This window comes from Carlito syrichta, unplaced genomic scaffold (assembly GCF_000164805.1).
Source record: "Carlito syrichta isolate Samal-C Ts95f unplaced genomic scaffold, Tarsius_syrichta-2.0.1 Scaffold302126, whole genome shotgun sequence".
In the NCBI taxonomy this organism is placed as follows: domain Eukaryota; kingdom Metazoa; phylum Chordata; class Mammalia; order Primates; family Tarsiidae; genus Carlito; species Carlito syrichta.
In genome coordinates this window covers 505,308-525,448 of record NW_007246222.1, presented here as the reverse complement: position 1 = coordinate 525,448, position 20,141 = coordinate 505,308, and the positions used below count along the sequence as shown (strand labels likewise).

Sequence of the window (20,141 nt, the reverse complement as noted above, 5' to 3'; positions counted from 1 at the left end):
GACCCTGATTAATACAAAAAACTTTTCTGAGTTAACTCTAGGTTCAATCGGAGTTCACTGACTCCAAATATTTTTAACGATTAATATTATCAACTTAACACTATACTATAATCTATAAGTTTAGTTAAATGACTTAGCTGTTAGTTATACTATTATCCTATGAAGTAAAAAAATATCTAGAAAGAAGTACAACTTAGAAGGGACAAGGTCATATAAAATAATTCTTACTGTGCAACTTTCCATCAGATGTATAGAGATTTACTTATAAATTTTACTGCCATATATGCTCACTGGTCACTAATCACATGCCAATATCATAGGTATAACTGATGTCCTATGTCAGAGGCGATCTTCCAGATGGGCTTTTACAGGCCTCAGCCATGTAGCTATAGATGTTGGCTCCCAACATTCTTTATTTGGAGGTCAGATCATTTTCTAAAAAAACTTGGCAATCTCAGGGCAAAGGAGGACATGCCAGAGTAAGAGTGAACTTGAAGCACCCCAAGTCTTTGTACCATCTGCTGAACTCCTCAAGCTCGAATATTCTAATGTGCACAAGTTGGTCCCTCTGCTCTCCTTACAAGCATAACCACAGCCCACACCAAGGCACTAGTCATGATCTTGGTTAGAAAGATTTAAAGAATGTCTGAAGTCCGATTCTTCAAGTTTCAATCAACTTTCCTGTTGTGCCCTCTATTTCTGGAATTTGGGGTCATATCCAGTTCTATTTCAAGCAAATTCCTGGGTCAGTAATAAAGATATAAATCATTCTCTAGGCCTAAGGCCATTATAGAAGCACTTTGTTAACAATTTAACCTCCTTAGTGGTGGATGTCCTGCCTCTCTACATCATGCCTATGCCTGCTGTTGGCTTCCTTTGATGGCTGCTTTGCCTGACTTGCCACTCTCCTGATGCGTACCTCTGCTCTGCCTTGATCTCTTCTCTCCTTCCTGTCTATCATTGCCCATTGCCTAATATACCACTGGCTCCTGCCAGAGTCTCAGCAAGTTGTCTATTCCCCCAGAGGCTTAATACAGACTCTATCATTCTTTCACTTTCCCTATGTCTTACAGATAAGGCTTGGTTCTTTGAAGCGCCGATGCCACCCAAGCAGTTTAGCTGTATGTAGAATAAAAGAATGCAAAATTATTGCTGTTTTTCCTCCAAAGATAAGTTTAACAATGTTATGAAGTCTGGTTGAGTGACTGTGCTTGCAATGATGGAGCAAAATGTCTGTGTGTTTTCAAGTATTTTATTAGAAAGTAGATTATGGGTCGGGCTTGGTGCGTCAGCCTGTAATCTCAGCACTTTGGGAGGTTGAGGTGAGTGGATTGCCTGAACCCGCGAGTTCAAGACCCACCCGGGCAACTTGGCAAGACCTCGTCTCTACAATAAATAAAAAATTAGCTGGGCGTAGTAGCGTGCTTGCCCGTAGTTCCAGCTACTTGGAAGGCTGAGGTGGAAGGATCGCTGGAGCCCAGCAGGTCAAGACTGCGGTGGCCGGGAGTGTGCCACTGCACTCCAGTCTGGGCGACAGAGTGAGACTCCAATTCAAAAAAAAAAAAAAGTAGATTATGGTCAATATCATTCTGTAAACTTCTCTCTCAGATGTTCTTCTACCTAGGAGAGGGTCAGAGTCCAAGATAGGTTTCTCTGTTCCAGTTTTATACTGCATAGACGAACTCTTGCTCTCCGATGTGTCTTATGTCTGCAACTATCCACAATTAATACCATTGAGTAATCCTGGGTAATCTTTTTTTTCTCATATCACTTTTAATTCCCATTTCACATGAACCAGTTGACTTCCTAGCCACACCTCTTGGCAATGTTAATTTCATCCCACTGAGACATGTTGCAAAGTCGAGTCTGAAGGGATGGTGGCACAAATGACAAGATAATAATTTGGAAGCCTACAGCAAAGTGTCCAACAAATTTGGGTAGAACAAGTCAGGATGTCAAGATGGAATGGAACAAATCAATGTCAGCTGTAGCCGTGTAGACCTCATTGGTGAGTCAAAAACTATGGCAAAGAGCTGTCTGTGAAAGTTTACAAAACTGACAGATTAACGTTTTAAACAACTACAATGTCATCCTGGGTTACCTAGCAAGACAGCAGATGACAGGAATCAGCACTCTCAAGCAGAATCATAAGAACCTTTCCAGAACATTTCAACAAAATAAAAAATATAACAAAACACTTCTTCCTGACCAACTCCCTCATTCTGCAGGATCCATCTGCTTCTGCTCTGCCATTTTATCTTGCCAAATGCCTTTTAGTCAAGTAAAGTATGTTTACTACAGCTCATTGAATACATCTAAATGACAGAACTCCACAAAAATAAAGAAGAAGGCCACGTTTCTTGGTATTTTAAGATGATGTCAAATTCCATTAGGTTTGATTAAAAATTTAGTACTACTATTATATTGGTGATTCTTAACTATATCACAATAATCTCTAGAACTTTTAAAAGTACCTAGTATATTCTTCAGAACTACCCAACAAAAAATTATAGATAATAGAGCCCCAGCATGTGCATTATGATAATTTTCCACTAGTAATTTTCATGTCCATATTTATTTGGGAATGATTATTCTGCTTATGACAATAGCACATAAAAATGACAGTCAACATTTTAAATATTCATTTACCATGTGCCTTACATGGCTAAGTGCTTTACATGCATTAATTTATTCATTTCTCACATCAACTGAGACATCTCAGACTTCACAATGTTAACTAGCTTTCCCAAAGATTACCTGGGCCTGGAAACAGAAGTCGAACCCTAACTAACTGTTCAGAATCCCATTGCTTAAAAACCCCAGAACTAATTATTTTCACTGCTTTAATCAAGGCTGTAGAACAAAGAACAATACTGCCAAAATGACAACACAAATGTCTTTAATGAGGAAGAAATATGGCTCATCATTTCACACTCATTTATTTTAGTTTTCCTTGAATGCCTGAAAATAAAGTATTAGAATTATTGTGTCCAACTGCAGAAACAATTATATTTATTATACAGCATACATTCTCCCTACAACTGAAATATTTTCTTCCACTAATGGCCCTTAATTTTGAAAAGGGGCACTGCTCCACTCAGATATACCCAACAAGAGCTATGATGATAGTGAGAAGGCATGCTCAACATCCTTACCTATGTTTATACTCTAGTGGATAAGGCAGCCTCCAATATGCAAGGGGTGAAGGAGAAAATACCAGAACCCTAAGCTCAGACAAAGTCAATGACTTGCCATCCCTTAAATGGACTTTGCATGTGTTCTTTCTCTGGATTCATTCACTCAGGGATACAAATATCCATTTCCTCTTCTGCATCCTTTCCATGTTCCTCAAGTCTAGGAATAATGCCCTTGCCTTTCAATGCTATGGTAATGAATTACAACATTGCTTCATTTAATTACTGTCTGTTCTGTATGAGTTCCTTCCTGACTACACTCTGAATCCCTACACCTGGGAAGAATTGACTACCACTCTTGTAGCACTGAAAATGCTTAGCTGAATTCACTTAATGACATGCCTGTCTTCTCTCCTGGTTCACACATGTCTTGATGGCAGGGAACATGTTTTGCATTACCACCTTCTCATCATCTAGTTTAGAGTGCACTCAACACATGATGAATGGATAGATGGATGAATGCCTTACTGTAGGAGCTCAACAAATAATGTTTGGGCCACTGTGAAAAACTGCTTCATTTTTTGGTCTCCAAGAAATGTATGCAACACTTTTTAGTATGAAGAAGAACACTGTTCTGACTTTTAAGAAAAACTTCAGAGATACTTGCTTTCTGTTGACCTATTCTCTAATGTTCTGTCCAATGTGTAAAATCTACATACAGAAAAAAATATATCCAATTGTAAAATTGACATTTTCAGATATTTTTATACTACATAATTGCATGGCAGAATAATCTATTTTCTCATCAGTTATCTTCTTCCAAACAAACATTTTATAATGAATTTTAACAGTAGCTCAAGAGGTAATGTGGTAATATTTTCAGACAAGGAACTGTTTCAAGTCTCTTTAGTTGCTCTACAATTCCCAGAAAGTTCTCTTAATTTGGTGACTGGAAATGAACATTTGTACTTAACAATATGGTGAAATTGCTGCTGAATTTCTTTTCAGTACCACAATCTCAGAATTTTCTAGTACACAAATGAAATGTCGAAGAGCACCACTTTCTCACTAGCAGTGACCATAGGTATATACTGAGCTTTTCATATTTACTTGCTTGGCAATAAATCACAAGTTCCAATTATTTTGGAGTTATTATTATGTTTTATTCCAAGACAAGAACAACACTTTAGTATTTACCACATATTAGGTATCAAGTACACATTTATAGAATGAATGAATAAAAGAACAGTAGAGCAACAGATGCTTAGTGTTAAGAATTCTGCAAAGTGCTAAGTGACACAGTCAGAAAAGATGACACAAATTAATTCAGGTATGGATTCTGTTGGCAGTTTTAAGTCTAGTAAAAGAGTTGGTATCTGCACATCATTAACTAGAATCCAAAGGAAAATGTTAAATTATGGTAAGAGAGACATCAATGGATTTCAAAGATGACCTTCCCATTAGAAAAGATGGAAGGGGGTGGGAAGAAGAAATAAATTAAAGGCAATGTCATGTGCAGAAGGTGACAATTGAAATGGACAATGAAAGGTTATTATTTGACCATGCGAAAGAGTAGAGGAATGTCATTATAGATGGAAGAAAAGCTGGAGGCACAGAACTGGACAAATACTGAAGAGATGGATGTGGTTCAGGAAGTAAGTAGAGTTCTGTCAGACTGGAATATAGGAGGAGATTGGATATTAGGCAAATTAAATGAGAAGTTTGACATAAGTAAAAGGTTGATATTCAACAATAATCCTGATTTTCCTCATTTATTGAATTTGAAGCACTATCTCATCTATGTCTATGCTCCCAGTAAGAAGCCCTTTGGCATTCTACTGAATTCATTTGTTTCACTAAAAATAGTTAATAAAATTTAACTGTTTTTTGACATTTGAGGGTCAATCATGTAAACATAAATCTTGTACTATACTGCACTTTAAGGATGTTAGTTTGCCTGTTTCTAAATTTCCCCGTCAACTGGAGAGCGTTTTCATAATTAGGCAAACACAATAAAGTCCTCTGGGGTTGTCGACACCAAGAGATGCTGGCTCTTACAGTCAAAGAATTCCTTTTCTTCTGCTTCATTTATGTTGTTGACAATTTTTTTCCCCATCCGTTTTGTATGCATCTTTCAGAGCTCCTGTTCTTCATTGCTTCCAGAGTGGTTTTTAATTGCTACTGTCACATCCACTGTTGACTGAGGGACCTGAGGTTACCATGGTCCTGACATCAGGTAAGAGGGAATTATTATTAAAATTATACTCTAACATAAGAGTATAATAGTTTTATTATTTGTATAATAACAGCTATATTGTTACTCTAGTTACTCTATCTTCACAATGACACAGTGATGCATTTGGGACATGAAGCATAATCCACTTGCATAAAGAGTAGTGAACCAGTAATTAGAGAGGTTAAGTGACTGACAATGAGAGAGGTTAAGTGAATAATTCAAGATGACTCAGTTAGTGGTATAGTAGAAACAATATAGTAACAGTGATCTTTCCTATTCTTGATAAGGTATGCGATACATATAAGCACATCGACTCTTTTCTTTCATCTATGAAATATATTTCCCCATTGCTTAGGTAGAGTATATTCAAAACATGAACATTCTCAGATTAACTTGTTTAAATCCATATGAGACAACAGGATCTGATTCTACTGTTCATTTTTTACAATACTATGCATTCAATTAAAAGAAAATGCTCTCTTTACTAAAGCAACTTAATAACTTTAACACTGCAGTATGATCTGTTCTCAGATCAACTTCAAAAGATTGAATTTAAACCTATCTTCAAGCTGTGAAGGTTTTAATTCCTTTCATTATTTTTTTTCCTTTTTGAAACTCCACTGCTGGAATGAATTAAATACAGCCTAACAAGAGACAGATCCATATTTGCATCCTGATAATCAAACGAGAATGTGTAGATTCAAAAGTGGTGGCGATGGCATAATGAACATTTGTATACCTAGCCCTGAATTGTACCCCACATCTTTAAAATAAAGAAAAAACAAACAAACAAACAAAAAAAAGTAGTGGTGATAAATGTATCACTGTTAGTATTGAAATAGCTCCTACATGTCTAAGCAAAATAAACTCTGACCAACAGATTCCTTCCATGGTCATCACCCTTCCATGTCTCCCTGATGTGTGCAAGTGTCTTAATGAACATGTATTATCAAGTTTCCAGGCTTATTCTCAGTCTTTAAGAATAGTGTACCAGATGCTCTTGGTACCCTGAATCTGTCACACTGTAGACAAGCTAATATCATTATGTGAGACCACAGGGGGAAAAATAAAAGATTCACATTTAATCCATATTAACTACCGGGAGACCCATCAAGGCAGTTGGGCTAGCTCATGATGCAGCAGCTTTCAGCAAATTAGCAGCCCATAACAACTTAGTTATAATGAGCTGCAAGATCTTACACCATAAGCTCAACTCCATTAAAGTGAATTCAAGTATATGAATTCATGTACACAGTATAACCTTAACATCTGTCTGTGCTTAGCCAATATTTTGTTTAGGCCTTTTTAGGAACAGCCAAATTATCTCTGTGTCCCCTGAAACTAGGTACTGTAATTTCTATCAACTGCAGTTTTACCTGATAGAGAGGGCTGGCCCGATCACCATTAGCCATTCTGGCTGCAGAGCTGGGCACAAGTTTCGTATGATTCTAGCAGCTGCTTCCTACATTATTAGGCCAACTTTTTCCCAGTTTTCCCTTGCTATTTAAGTGGGAAAAGCAATATTCTACTCAGAAATTAAATAGCCAATAAGACATGTATACCTAATAAATACTGCCAATCTTGTACTTAGGTTAAACCAAAGGACTTAAATCATATCTTACTACACTCAGCACACTTGATGGTCAGCTATTCAGAAGGCTGAGTTTATTATTACTTTAATAAACTTAGATCATTTTTTTTTCCCGAAAGAAGCAATGTTCTCCTTCCCTTCCCATATGGAGTGAATATTCTTCAAGGACCTAGGGAATAATATCATCACTCTTATAACTGTCATTTCTGTTTTACAGATAAGGAAACAGAGGAATAGATTATCCAGAGCTAATCAGTTGCTGAGTGAGAAACCAGATATTCAATATGTAGTTTAAGGTATTTTCCATGGAGTTTTATGTATAGGATTAATAAATATTTATGTAAATAACATAACTTTCCTGTATTTTGCTGTCTTAAAAAGCAAGTGTACATGAATCACTTGGACAGTGTTTTCAAAATTCACATCTTACTTCCAGAAACCTTAGCATGCGGGAAAATGGATGCAGTATATATCATTGTGGCTTTTTTATACACTCAAACTTCATCTAGTTCTAATCAATCAAGATACATTGTCTTAAAATCTCATCAAATTTTATATGTGGATGGGATCTAGAAAGTTATTTAGTTCATCATCCTTTTTCTTCAAGAGTGAAAGTTACCAAGAACAGCAGCAAACTCAGATCAAAACCATTCCACTGAAGGATAGCTCTGGTCATCAAAACCATGGTATGCCTTCTTATAAAAATACAGTAATTGATTCTGCTTCTGACTTTTAATTCTGTCTTCTGATGCAGCAAAACATCACACTGACTACTCCCCCCCCCCCCCATTTTTCTTTCTTTCTTCCTTCTCTCTCTCTCTCTCTCTCTCTCTCTCTCTCTCTCTTTGGGGCAGATTCTTGTTCTGTTGCCCAGACTGGAGTATAGTGGCATGATCATGACTCACTGTATCCTGGAACTCCTGGGCCCAAGCAATCCTCCCACCTCAGTCTTCTGAATAGCTGGCCATCAAGCCCACCTGAATAACTTTTAAGAAATGTAGAGATGGGGTCTTGCTATATTTTCCAGGCTGGTCTCAAACTCCTTGGACTCAAAATATCCTTCTCCCTTGGCCTCCCAAAAAGCTGGGATTATAGGCATGAGCCACCACACCTGGCCTACATTGACTTCTCTATTGATGAAAAAGACTTCCCGATATTTGAAAATCACATCTTCTGTTCTGTGATTTAAATAGGAGCAGTTTAAAAGTACTATCCTTGTTTTAAGAGACGCCCTCATTCTGGCCACACCTTTGCATCGTCTCTCTTGTTTGTTGATGCCCCCTTCCCAAACTCATAAGACCCAATGTTTCACACATTATTTCAAACATGGTCTGATAAGTGTCAAGTACTTAAGAACCATTAGTTTTCTTACAACTTGGTAAGTAAACTTCCATTAACGTAACTTAAGAACACATCAGCTTTCTTAATGCATTACTAAATAGTTGCCTTAGATGAAACTTAAATTCAACTAAACTTTGAATACATTTTTTTAAAAACCCCTGCCAAACCAGACATTCCTACACTACAGACCTCTGCAGTAGATATCTTTGAACCTACAGACAAGGCTGGACATGTATCCCAAATTTTTGTCTTCTTGTTTTTATCTCATATTTTTCAGCATTTTAGGTTCCTCTTGAAGCCTAAATTCTATATGAACATATTTTCTTAGCCTGTGTAACCTGACAACTCTATATAGTCTTGCTCTGAAGACATTAGTGCAATTATCCAACTATAGTTTTGAATAGAAAGTACATAGTTCAATGTCCCACCACAGATTCTCATACTGATAGTGGTCAATTAAACAGTGTATCCAAAGGACTATATACAAGTATAATGCATGTCAATAGCATACAGAGATCAGCAAACACCTAGATGGAGGACACTGTCATGCTAATGTCTTATTGACCCCTATCTGCAGAATGGTTGGCAGTTATGCACTGATTTGCAAACCAAGAACAATGATTCACAATTATATGACCATTGCCTTCAGTGATCCCCAACTCCAGTTATAACCAAGACAGAGGGCCTTACAAGGACACATGTCTAAGCTTCATAAGTGACCTATTTCTTACATCTCAAGTTTTAAATTATCTCTACAAAATGTGGAGCTATGCAGCTCTGTTAGCTGGTGGCGGCAGTTGCCTCTGAAGTGGGGTGCATAAGACAACCCAGTGGAATATGGGGAGTGAAGGTTTGAACTCAGATTTAAATGCATTGTTCTATGTTTTAAAATGTTTTGTTATGTTTTCTAACACAAATGTTGGTATAGTAGCACATTTACATCATGTGCAAATAAATGAGCATATAATGAATGCTCTTGCTCAGATGATTTCACTGATCAAGGAGTGAAATTAACAAAGGCTGGAGACCACTGGATGAGAGACCCACACAGGTTAGGTCAGGAGCCCAGGTGAGAGCCCATCTCGGCCAGTCTGGTCTCTCCACAGTTAAGAGTATAGCCCTCACCTGGTACTGGGAAAACCCTGTAGGAGAGACAATAAACTCCTGCTCATTTGGAAAGGATCAGAGAGTTGAAGCTTTTAATTTTGCAGTTATGGAAACTGAAGTGGAGAGGAATTAAGTGACTAGAACAAGCGGCTTTGAATCCCATTTGAGACATATCAGGAACAAGGAAATGAAATGACATAAAGTTTACACCGGAGCTGGACCTGATTTCATTCCACTGCTCTTTCACAAAATATACGACTCCAATAAGGAAATAAACAAACAAACCAAAAGCCAACAACACGAATGAAGAGAGAAAAGAAAAATAAGGCATTTTAAAAATTAGCCAGGTGTGATGCTGCACACCTGTAGAGCCCAGAAAGGTGAGACTGCAGTGAGCTGTGATCACACCAATGCACTTGTCTTTTTTTTTTTTTTTTTAATGGAGTCAGCATACAAAACAGCTTCTGACCACCATCACCAATCCCATATTCTTTCCTCTGCATCACAGCTAAGGGGCCTACATCATACCTGGTTAAATACACTAAGTACAGTACATTCCTTGAGCAGAATACTCATCTTCTAACTATAAATTTTTTTAGAGTTTTGCCTTCAGAAGTTGTGAATTAGGCTGGGTTCAGTGGCTCAGCCTATAATCACAGCACTTTGGGAGGCCGAGGCAAATGGATTGCCTGATCCCGCAGGTTCAAGACTAGCCCGGGCAACTTGAGAGACCGGGTCTCTACAATAAATAAAAAATTAGCCAGGCGTGGTAACACGAGCCTGTAGTTCTGGCTACTCTTGGAAGGCTGAGGCGGAAGGATCACTGGAGTCCAGCAGGTCGACGCTGGGATGGCTGTGAGCATGCCACTGCACTCCAGCCTGGACAACAGAGTGAGACACCAACTCAAAAAAAAAAAAAAAGTTGTGAACTGTTCTGAGGTAATACATTTATCTACACATTATCATAAAATAAAGACTTACATATAGAAACATCCACTCCTAATCTTGCTCCAGTAAAATATTCTTTTACAATTTGTACTTTCTAAAGCTATTGAAATAAGAAAAAGCATTTAATAATATGAAGTTTTTAAAAGTTAAAGAAATTATTCTACAGATGAAAAATTAGACACAATACATTTTATACATAATATCACACTGTACCTGCACCACAATGACGAGAATGCAGCTATCGTTATTGTGAGTAAGTTATATTCAATGCATACACATATCCTTAAAATCACACAATTAGTGCCAGGTGCAGTGGCTCACACTAGTAAACCCAGCATATCAGGAGGCTGAGGCAGGAGAATTAGTTGAGGCCAGGAGTTTGAGACCAGCCTGGTATATAATACAGCAAGATTCCATCTCTACAAAAACATTTTAAAAATTAGCCAGGTGTGGTGCTGCACACCTGTAGAGCCCAGAAAGTTGAGACTGCAGTGAGCTGTGATCACACCAATGCACTTGTCTTTTTTTTTTTTTTTTAATGGAATCAGCATACAAAACAGCTTCTGACCACCACCACCAATCCCATATTCTTTCCTCTGCACCACAGCTAAGGGGCCTATATCATACCTGGTTAAATACACTAAGAATTCTGTATTCAGTAAAAACTTACATGTTCTCAAAGTTTCTCAAAAAACATCAATGCTACCTGTATAATGCTACAAGGATGGTAAGAAAGTTTCCCTGGCTTCCTTCTAAAAGTGAATGTAAACAGCTCTTATAAAAACTTGTTAGTGGTAGATTCATTTGGTCTCCTTAGAATGGGTGCAGCCTCTTTGTCTGGTAATGCCTCTGAGTCAGGAAGCATGTATAAAGGTTGCATTGGGGATTCTTATACCAGCAGTTTCCCATGGTACCCAGCACCAACCCCTGAGTTCCATACTGACCAGTGGGTCAAGAAATTTGAGTAAAAGAGAACAGTATATGGTGCACTTGGATGGAAGTGAATGAAAGCAAATCAGAAGGAGGGATGTGCAGTGAGGGGTGGGTATGTATAAACAGGCAGAGATCCATGAAGGTTTTCCAAAATCTAAGTGAGAGGGTTGAATTGAGCAGCCGCCTTGGATAGAAGAAGTCTGAAAGAGGCTGAGTTTCAGTTCCATACACATGGGCTCAAAATCCTGTGCCAACTTATTTCTATGATCTTGGAAACGTCATGTAATGAAATAATTACTTAGCTGAAAGTTTCACACCTATGATACAAGGATAATATTTAACACATCGGGTCCTTGTGAAGATTTAATAAGATGGTGTAAGTAAATAATCAGAAGCACACCAGAGGTGCAAAATAATTTTATTAATTTTTATCTCAGAATAATAAAATAAAATGAGGGGTCAGGCTTATACATTTTTAAGTGAAGAAATGCAAATTTCTGGTTTTATTATATGTGTGCAGAGATAAGTTCCTAAATAGAAATTGTATGACATTTGGCCAGTACCTGTGCATTACATTTGCCAAATATATGCCCAAATGTACCGGCATCTGCAAACTAATGTCAGTGCCAGGGCCGCACCTGGGGATTATGTCCGTAGAATCTCCTAGTATGTCTGTGTCTGATTCTAGAGTAGAATCAGACACAAAGCCCCACAGTTAACTGAAAGTCTCTGTCATCTCCATCTCTGTATTTACAGTTTCCAATTTTTGGAAGAAGTGTTCCATGATAGTGTGGGTGCAGTTATTTCCCAACCTCAGCAAGTAAATTTAATTACATTTAACATTTTGACACTGTACTATCTCTATTAACGCTGATGAAAATTATCAGAAATTGGTTCAGAAAAGCATGGGGGGCTTGAAATGAACTGAAGCAGATGGAATTCATGGAGAAGGAATGTGTGACTAACGGGAATGGCTACGAAATAAATACTCATCTTCAGAGTTACTATCCTTGTAGGAACACATATTCACATGTTACACCATACACTCAAAACAGTGGCTGAGGTGTGGAGAATGCAAAAGGCCTCTCACGATCTATTTGGCATGTACTGAAGCAATTGGATAGCTGACCGACACTTAAAATTAGCTTTTCTTTTCTTTTCCTTTTTTTTTTTTTTTCTGAAATCTAGTACTGTTGGAAACCACAGCCTAACTCAATATTTTTATTCTTAGAGAAAGTAACTATCATGTCTTTGAAAAAAATTTACACACTGGGGACGATCATACTGTAATTGGTCACAATGTAGTATGTTTTAAGTTCCTAGAACTTGCAGACTTTATTTTTAAAATCACGTGCTGAGTTTAATTAAACTTGTCAAATGTGAGATGAACTTCATGGGACAGAAGCAGGTGATCTGATCCACAAAAGATAAAAATATAACCATCACTATAATACTGTCTAGGTAAGCCAGTGTTAGATAGAACCACATAATATCACCATGGACATAATTAATATTGATTGGTAATTCTTAGGAGTCTAAGGATGTTGTTTTTTTTTTTTCTGAAAGTAGGACTTAAACAGAGCTGCTGACTGAATATGGTCACATAAAAAAAATCCCAGGCCATTGAATCATTTTTCTCATGTTAATGGAGGAAAGAAACATAAAAAAATGCATGATTGATTATTTTAGAGATTGTATATACTTCCTTATGTGTTTTTTTTTTTCACTGAAAACATACTTTGGAGAAAATGCAGATAAATCACAGAAGCATAGGCAGAGCTTGGGTATTACATTAACAGCCAATGCTCTTTATCCTTGAAGGAACAAAATGAGGGCAGAGAAGTTGAAGGCATTCGTGAAGTTACCACAGCTGGAAGGTGCTAAGAGGGGACAGGATTCTGGGGTTTTTCGCTTAGAGTCCATCTAGCACCATGTGCCATGCCACAGGAAAGAAATTCTCAAGTCCTATATGGCTATGATACAGAAGACTTGGTTAAGAGTGTTGGTGCATTAGCCACTGTGAGTCTGCTGCCTGTAACTGACCACTCTCTCCCACTTAAGATAGAATGGGATAACTTTAAAGTGATAACTCTGAATAGTCACTACTGTATTTGTTTTATAAAAATCTGGAAAAAAAAAGTACACTTTATTTTATGTTAGAAAAAATACATATGTATTTTTCAGATCCCCATTTGCTCATTGAACATACACACCACGTATGGCCTAGGTGTTAGAAATGCATCAGTGGAAATAGCAGATAAAAATCCCTGCCCTTGTGAAGTCTACATTCGGTGGAGAAAACAAGACAGTGAACAAAATGGATGGAAAGATAACACAGAGTACCATCCATGAAGAAGAAGAAGAAAGAAGAGAGAAGAGGAGGAGGAGGAGGAGGAGGAGGAGAAGAAAAACAATTCAGGAAAATAAGAGGGTGGAAAAGCAATTTAAGTAGGATCATGTATATCCAGGATGCAAGGTGAGGGGAAAAAAGGAGCTGGGATGTGTTTCAAGCAAAAGTAAAGGGCAAATGCAAAGGCCAAGTGCTGGGTGTGTCCTGGGAGAGGCGAGATGTTTCCTATGCTGGAGCAAAGTGAGACGAGGGAAGAATCTTAGGAGACATGGCAGGGACAGGGCGGCAGGTGGCAGGGTATAGAGGCTTTTATTCTGCACATAGTAACATGATACCATTTGCATTTTCATAGGATCCCTCTGGATACTGTCTGGAACTAATCTTTATATTCATTTGTTGATGGCTATTTTGTACAAGTCACTTAACATTTCCCCATCTCTGGGATCCAATAAGCACATATTTTAATGTTCTGTATAAACTGTTGTGATGTCCATGCTCTCCTTGGCCATGTCACTATTAGCACAATTATGTTGCTATAACCCAATTACTAGTTTTCACATCTGGTCCTCACCAGACTTTTTTAGTTCTTGATCCCTAGGGAATGCCTCTTTCCATATTTGTAGGTGGCACCTCAGACAATGTTTAGGAGGGACTCAACAAACATCTGTTGAATACAAGGAACTGAAAAATATACAAATTATAAAACAGCTATAAAACAGAATTCTAAATCGGAACTCACATGTTAATAAGCTACTTGCAAAAACACACATCTAAATCTCTGGAACTTTTTAATCACACTGACTAGCTAGGATTTGCTAATTTGACAATATAATCAGCAGAGCAGGACCAAACATGGAATTGTCTGGGCAAATAATGTTTTAAACAACTGAAACAAATTTTTTCGTCTTTTTTTTAAATCGTGGGGACAAAAAGCATGAGTAAATTGGACAAATACATTTTTAAACAATTGAAACTATTATTTTTCTTAATTGTGTAGATAACATTTATGAGTAAAATAGCCCAGAAAAGATTTTGCAATGTGGCATTTGGAAATCTACATAATGTGTTTTTTTAATCACATTTTTGACTCTTTGCTTACATTTAAAAATGCCATCTAAAGGACTTATTTAATATGCCTTCAGATGTAGTTACATGATATAAATGCCTGGATTTAAAAAAAAATTTAGAAGAGTCCAAATTTAAAATATTTATAGTCTGTCATATGGAGGAGAAGGAAATCCTACCATCTAATTAGTTAACTTTTAATGTTTTAAAACTCTTTATTTGGACCATATGCATATACTGTGTCCTACAGTTTGAAGACTTAATGTCACTTAAATCATCACATTGATTTACAAAAATATGAGCGCCTAAACACTTTATTCCTAAAGTGAAACTTCACAATCATTTAGTCTTATATTTAGGCAATATCATTAAATAACAGTCAATACAGGAAACACTTCCAAAGGTCAAAGTTTTCCTAAATCAATATTCTAAATCTATGCCATTTAGGTTTACTTTCACATCTTAAAAATAAAAAGATCACTTCTTTAATGTGGTAAACATAAACTTTTAACTTTTAATTAACGCAAATGAAATAATTAGTAAGAGATGTACCCAGAGTATATACAAGCCTTCCTTTGTTAACTTCTTTAAAGTAAACATATTCATGGTTAGGCAATTAAAATATTAAAACATGATAATATCTTTCTGATATAATAAATCCCTTTCAAAAAGTCAAGATGATCATTCTTCATACTTAGTTAAAAAGTCATTCAAATTCCAAATAATGTTAATCAAGTATAAGTTTTATCCTGTGATTGTCATAATTAAGTTGAAAGTCATTCTCGATTGCTATTATCATCCATTTGAAAATTCTTTAATTTTTAAGATAAATAACTAAGGACTTTCTGAGGTATTTCATTCTCCTGTATTCAAAATTCAACAATGTACACCTAACTTACAAATATATAACAATGTAATATGCAGTTCCATAGATTGTCATTTTGTCAAATCTCCAGTTGTTTAAAATCAGTTTGTTTCTTTAATCTGTTGGGTATCACAATTTTGTTTTTAAACTATAGTGGTGGCACAGGTAAAATCGATGAAATCACTGTAACTGTTAATCAACAATTTTCTCAATGAGTTATCTGGATAAAAGCAATCTGAAAACACTTGGATGGTAAAGGTTTTCGATAATTATGGGATGTGGACATCCTATTTACACCTGTGCCATTTAGAATGATCAAAACATGTAATTATTGCATTGTAGTTCCAATATAAAACTCATCATTGAGAACCAAATACTCTCTGCAAGAAAGGGAATTCAATGCAACAAGTTAGCTGTCCAATAAATTGGATTTTTACAGTTCCTTTACATAGTGACAGTAGCTCTGGTGATTTTTATGCTTTTACTCACCCTGAATAATTTCTTTCTGGGTGGGCTTATTGTGCACGGAAAGAAAAAAAGACCCACAATTTCCAAACCACCTCTTACTTAATTCCTCCTGTTTTATAAATGGCTATTTACATGGATAATCATAACTTTCATTAAAATCTTAAGTATGTATCTACGGCACACCAAGTTTTACTAAACACAGTGATTAAACAGTCATAATGTTTAGTTAGTAGGGAAATGTCACACCAATCCTTACAGCCACTTTCTGTTTAACTTGGTTATTTGGCTTTTACAATTTCAATGTTCACACACTGAACAAACTGACTGACAACCTGAAGCCAGAAATAAATTCTTACCATATTTTCTACACATAACTTTAACCTGCAGTTATAAAACTTTAACTAAAACGATCACAAACACAACATTAATGACGAAGGCATTGAAAGACCAACTACAGTTAGTTTTCACTTTCTTTTACCTTTACTGTACCTTTGGAAATAAACGGTCCTTAAATACTTGAAAACTGTGGTCTAGGCAAACAAGGCGACTAGTCCCAAAGATGACGGGTTACTCTTCCCTCCTTCCCCAGGCCGCGGCGGTTCCAGGCGTTCCACCCACCTGCTCCTCCCTCCCTGCACCAAGGCTAAAAGGAACCGCAGAGGAGCTCGAAAACTGCGAGCGCAGTGAAGAGCAGCCTCGAGAAAGTCAGGACACTGAATGATCAGGACGTAATTTCTGCTTTCACTCGCGGACAGTTGAAGAAAAAGCAAAGCAGTACACATCAGAGATACCACAAGCCCAGTGGTTGCCTCCTTAAAAGCGAAAAGAATACAGTTCAGCCAGGCACAAAGGTCTCCATGGCAACAGTGAATTTAGACCCCCTTTGGCATTATTTATGCAACATTTCATCACAAAAGGACCCTCCCACTAGCCTGCCTAGCAAATTCTAGTTTTCTAATCCTCCATTCCTTTGCCCTGAATTTGTATCTAGATTTTTAACTATCTGTATAATTTCAGTATGCTTTTTTTCAATTTGCTTATGAGCAAAACAAAACAGAACAACAACAAAACCCAAAAGCAACAACAGCAAAAAACAAACAAACAAACAAACAAAAAAACAGTGTTCATAAAATGATGCTCAGACTGAATCTAGACTTTATGTCGTTGGTGAATTCAAAAGCAAGACACAGAATCAAGATAGTTGAGTTCATATTCAAAGCCAGTCTAGTTTTAATTTCAAAGATGGACAGTTATTCAACAAATAAGTTTATTCAAATTATATCATTAAAAAAAGATTACAATTCTAAGGGAGCATGAAATGTGGCAAATCTAACCAACCCAAAAGATTCACAGGAAAGAGAACTTGCCTAGAATACCAACTTTGAAGCTCAATTTTATATAATGATATCCATCTCCACCCACTCTCAGTTATTACAGTACCTCAAACAACTCCTTTGAGTCTTTTACCTGATTCTTTCTATTTTAGATACAGCTTCCAAAAACATAAATTCAGCAAAGTATTTTAAACACTTTTTATTGAACTGTGTACCAAATAGATCCCACATCCACATTTTATAATTAGATGACCTGGGACAAGTTATTTAAAACAGATAACACCCCAATGTAATTAGGTTGCTGTATCACTAAGATGATATCTGCAGAACTACTTTCTTCAATTCTAAAACGCTGTACAAATATAAACTGTTAGAATAAGATTTGGTGACAATGAAAGGAAACACTACTTGTATTCTTTTGAGAAAGGTTGTATTTAGTATTAGCTCAGATAAGAACTAAACAAGGTTACTTGTAAAACAAAGTTTTGATGATTTTTTAAAGCAACACATGATTATTAAAAATTCAAACAGTACATATTTTGATAAAGTACAGGGTAGTTCTTATTCTACAGATTCCTGGCACCAGTTGCTTTGTTCTTTTCCTATCATTGCATTTCCAGACCTAATTCACTGACCTTGACTTAGGTCTTGGTTACCTCTATGTTGTCTTTAGGACAAGTTTGCAAGAAAGGTTGAAAGGTTCATGGGTGTCTGTATTTCCTGTTACTGCATGTTTGGGGGGAATGTTCTATTGCCTGTAGGGTAATCAAATGTCCCCATTTTGCAACGCCAGGAGGTATTATTCTCTTCAAATGAGATGTTCGTGGGACCTCCAGAAGCACAACTCACCCATCGTTCTCTGTGAAGGTGTTCCTGTGAAGGAATGGTATACTGCTTAGAAGGTTGTATAACTTCTTTGTCACATCTTTCCTCTCTCCTAATTCTGAAGACCTCATTCCGTTACCTTTTGACACTCCAAACTGTAGAAGAGAATTTAAAAGCTAGACTGATTATTTCCTTCTTGTAAGAAAATTACTTTCCAAGAGAGAACTGTTCTAAAAAATAAAAACAGCCTATACATTAGCTCCCACTTATCTGTCTTCCATGTCTATTGTCTTCTCTTTAGTCACCTTGATGTCTTTTTCACTCTTCTGCTTCAATTCCTCATACCAGTCCTCTTTATTTCCACACAATCTATTCCTGTTCTTGATACTTCTAATGTGCTTTCATTTCAGCAATTTCCCCCCAATTCTTCTATGAGCTTTGCCAGCTCATTGTTATTCCTTTCATGCCTTTGGTGTTTTATGATCTCTTCTATGGTTTCATTTTTTTTCATGATTTTAAACTTCTTTAGGCTATAAAAAAGAACATGGATAATTTTCTCTTACATCATCTGGAGGTAATTTTCTTTTTCTGGAGTTATACTTTCTCTGCTTTTTGTATGCTATTATTGTGTTCCTTTCCTCTATTTCTGATTTCTTTGTTTCTTTTTTTTTTTGGATCGTGTCAAGGCACTGTCTTATACTTAAACCTTTTGGCTTATTACTAATTTTTTGAGTAATGGCAACCTTACCTTGGTCTGACTTTTGCATAATAACAGATTTGGGACGGGTGTAGTGCTGACTATGAGATAAATGAAGGCAGTTGCTAACTAAACATGGAATTTTTATACCATTCCCAAGCCCTGACATTATTCTCTCTTGTTGGAGCTTGTCTTCCACAGGGATCCCTGTCTCTCCTATGTCCCCTCATGTATTCAGAACTTGGTGTTCCAGTTGAAGATTCTGGATGAAGAGCCTACATAACCACCTTCTTACTTTCTTCCTTGCTTGCTTCCTTCCTTCCTCCATCTTCTTTTTTAAAATTAGTTATGCATACCGTATAATATCTGGAAGGAGATGCTTATGGAACCAAACCACATGTCCATCAATGCTGGATTGGCAAAAAATAATGTAATAAATATATGCCATGGAATACTATGCAGCCATCAAAAAGGAGAAAATTATGGCCTTTGCAGCAACTTGATATAGCCGGAGACCTTTATTCTAAGAAAATTAACACAGAAAGAGAAACCAAATACCATATGTTTTCACTTATAAATGAGAGCTAAACATGGGTACACATGAACATAAGGAGGGAAACAACAGACATTGGGGACTTTTAGTGAGAAGAGAAAGAGTGGGGTGATGCTTGAAAAGCAAGCTATAGGGTACTGCATTCACTTAACAGGTGGACAGATTCAATAGAAGCCCAGACCTCATCATCATGCAATATACCCATGCAATAAACCTGCACATGTTACCCCCAATCTAAAATAAAATAAGTGTTTAAAAAGTACTTGGGAAAGAAAAGAGATGTCTAAACTCTGCATGAGTTTGTGGCTGATTCAGTTTCTAGCGTTATTATGAATGGAATAGTATTCCCAATTTTCTTGTACTTTTGGTTCATTTTAGTCTGCCCAAGAAAGAAGTAGCATAAATTCAACAGAATGAAATAACCATAATAATGGCTTGGGGAAAATCCTAAAGAGGCATACATCTTGACAATTTAACCGTATTCATAAGTTAAAAAAAAATTTTTTTTTTTTTTGCAAACCAGAAATAGAGGGGAATTTTCTCAATTTGACAATAACAACAATAAAAAACTTACCTAAAAAATTATAATCAGTGTTAAATATTGAAACTTTCCCCTTAGATATGAATGAAATATCATTTACTGATATCATTTCTATTTAACATTGTAAGGGAAGTCTTAGGCAATAAAGTAAAA

The 20,141-nt window shown here is 36.6% G+C and overlaps 1 protein-coding gene across 3 annotated transcripts in view; it reads right to left on the bottom strand.

The window, feature by feature from the left end:
- CTNND2 (catenin delta 2) overlaps positions 1 to 20,141 on the bottom strand; it is a 981,613-nt gene that overhangs the window by 649,422 nt on the left and 312,050 nt on the right. The window contains exon 1 of one of the 3 annotated variants that reach the window (XM_021711380.1): positions 16,528 to 16,794. The exons of the other annotated variants lie outside the window; for them this stretch is intronic. The gene's annotated coding sequence lies outside the window, so the exon portion shown is untranslated. Of the gene's footprint in view, positions 1 to 16,527; positions 16,795 to 20,141 lie in introns of those variants that run through there. 3 annotated transcript variants of the gene reach the window in all.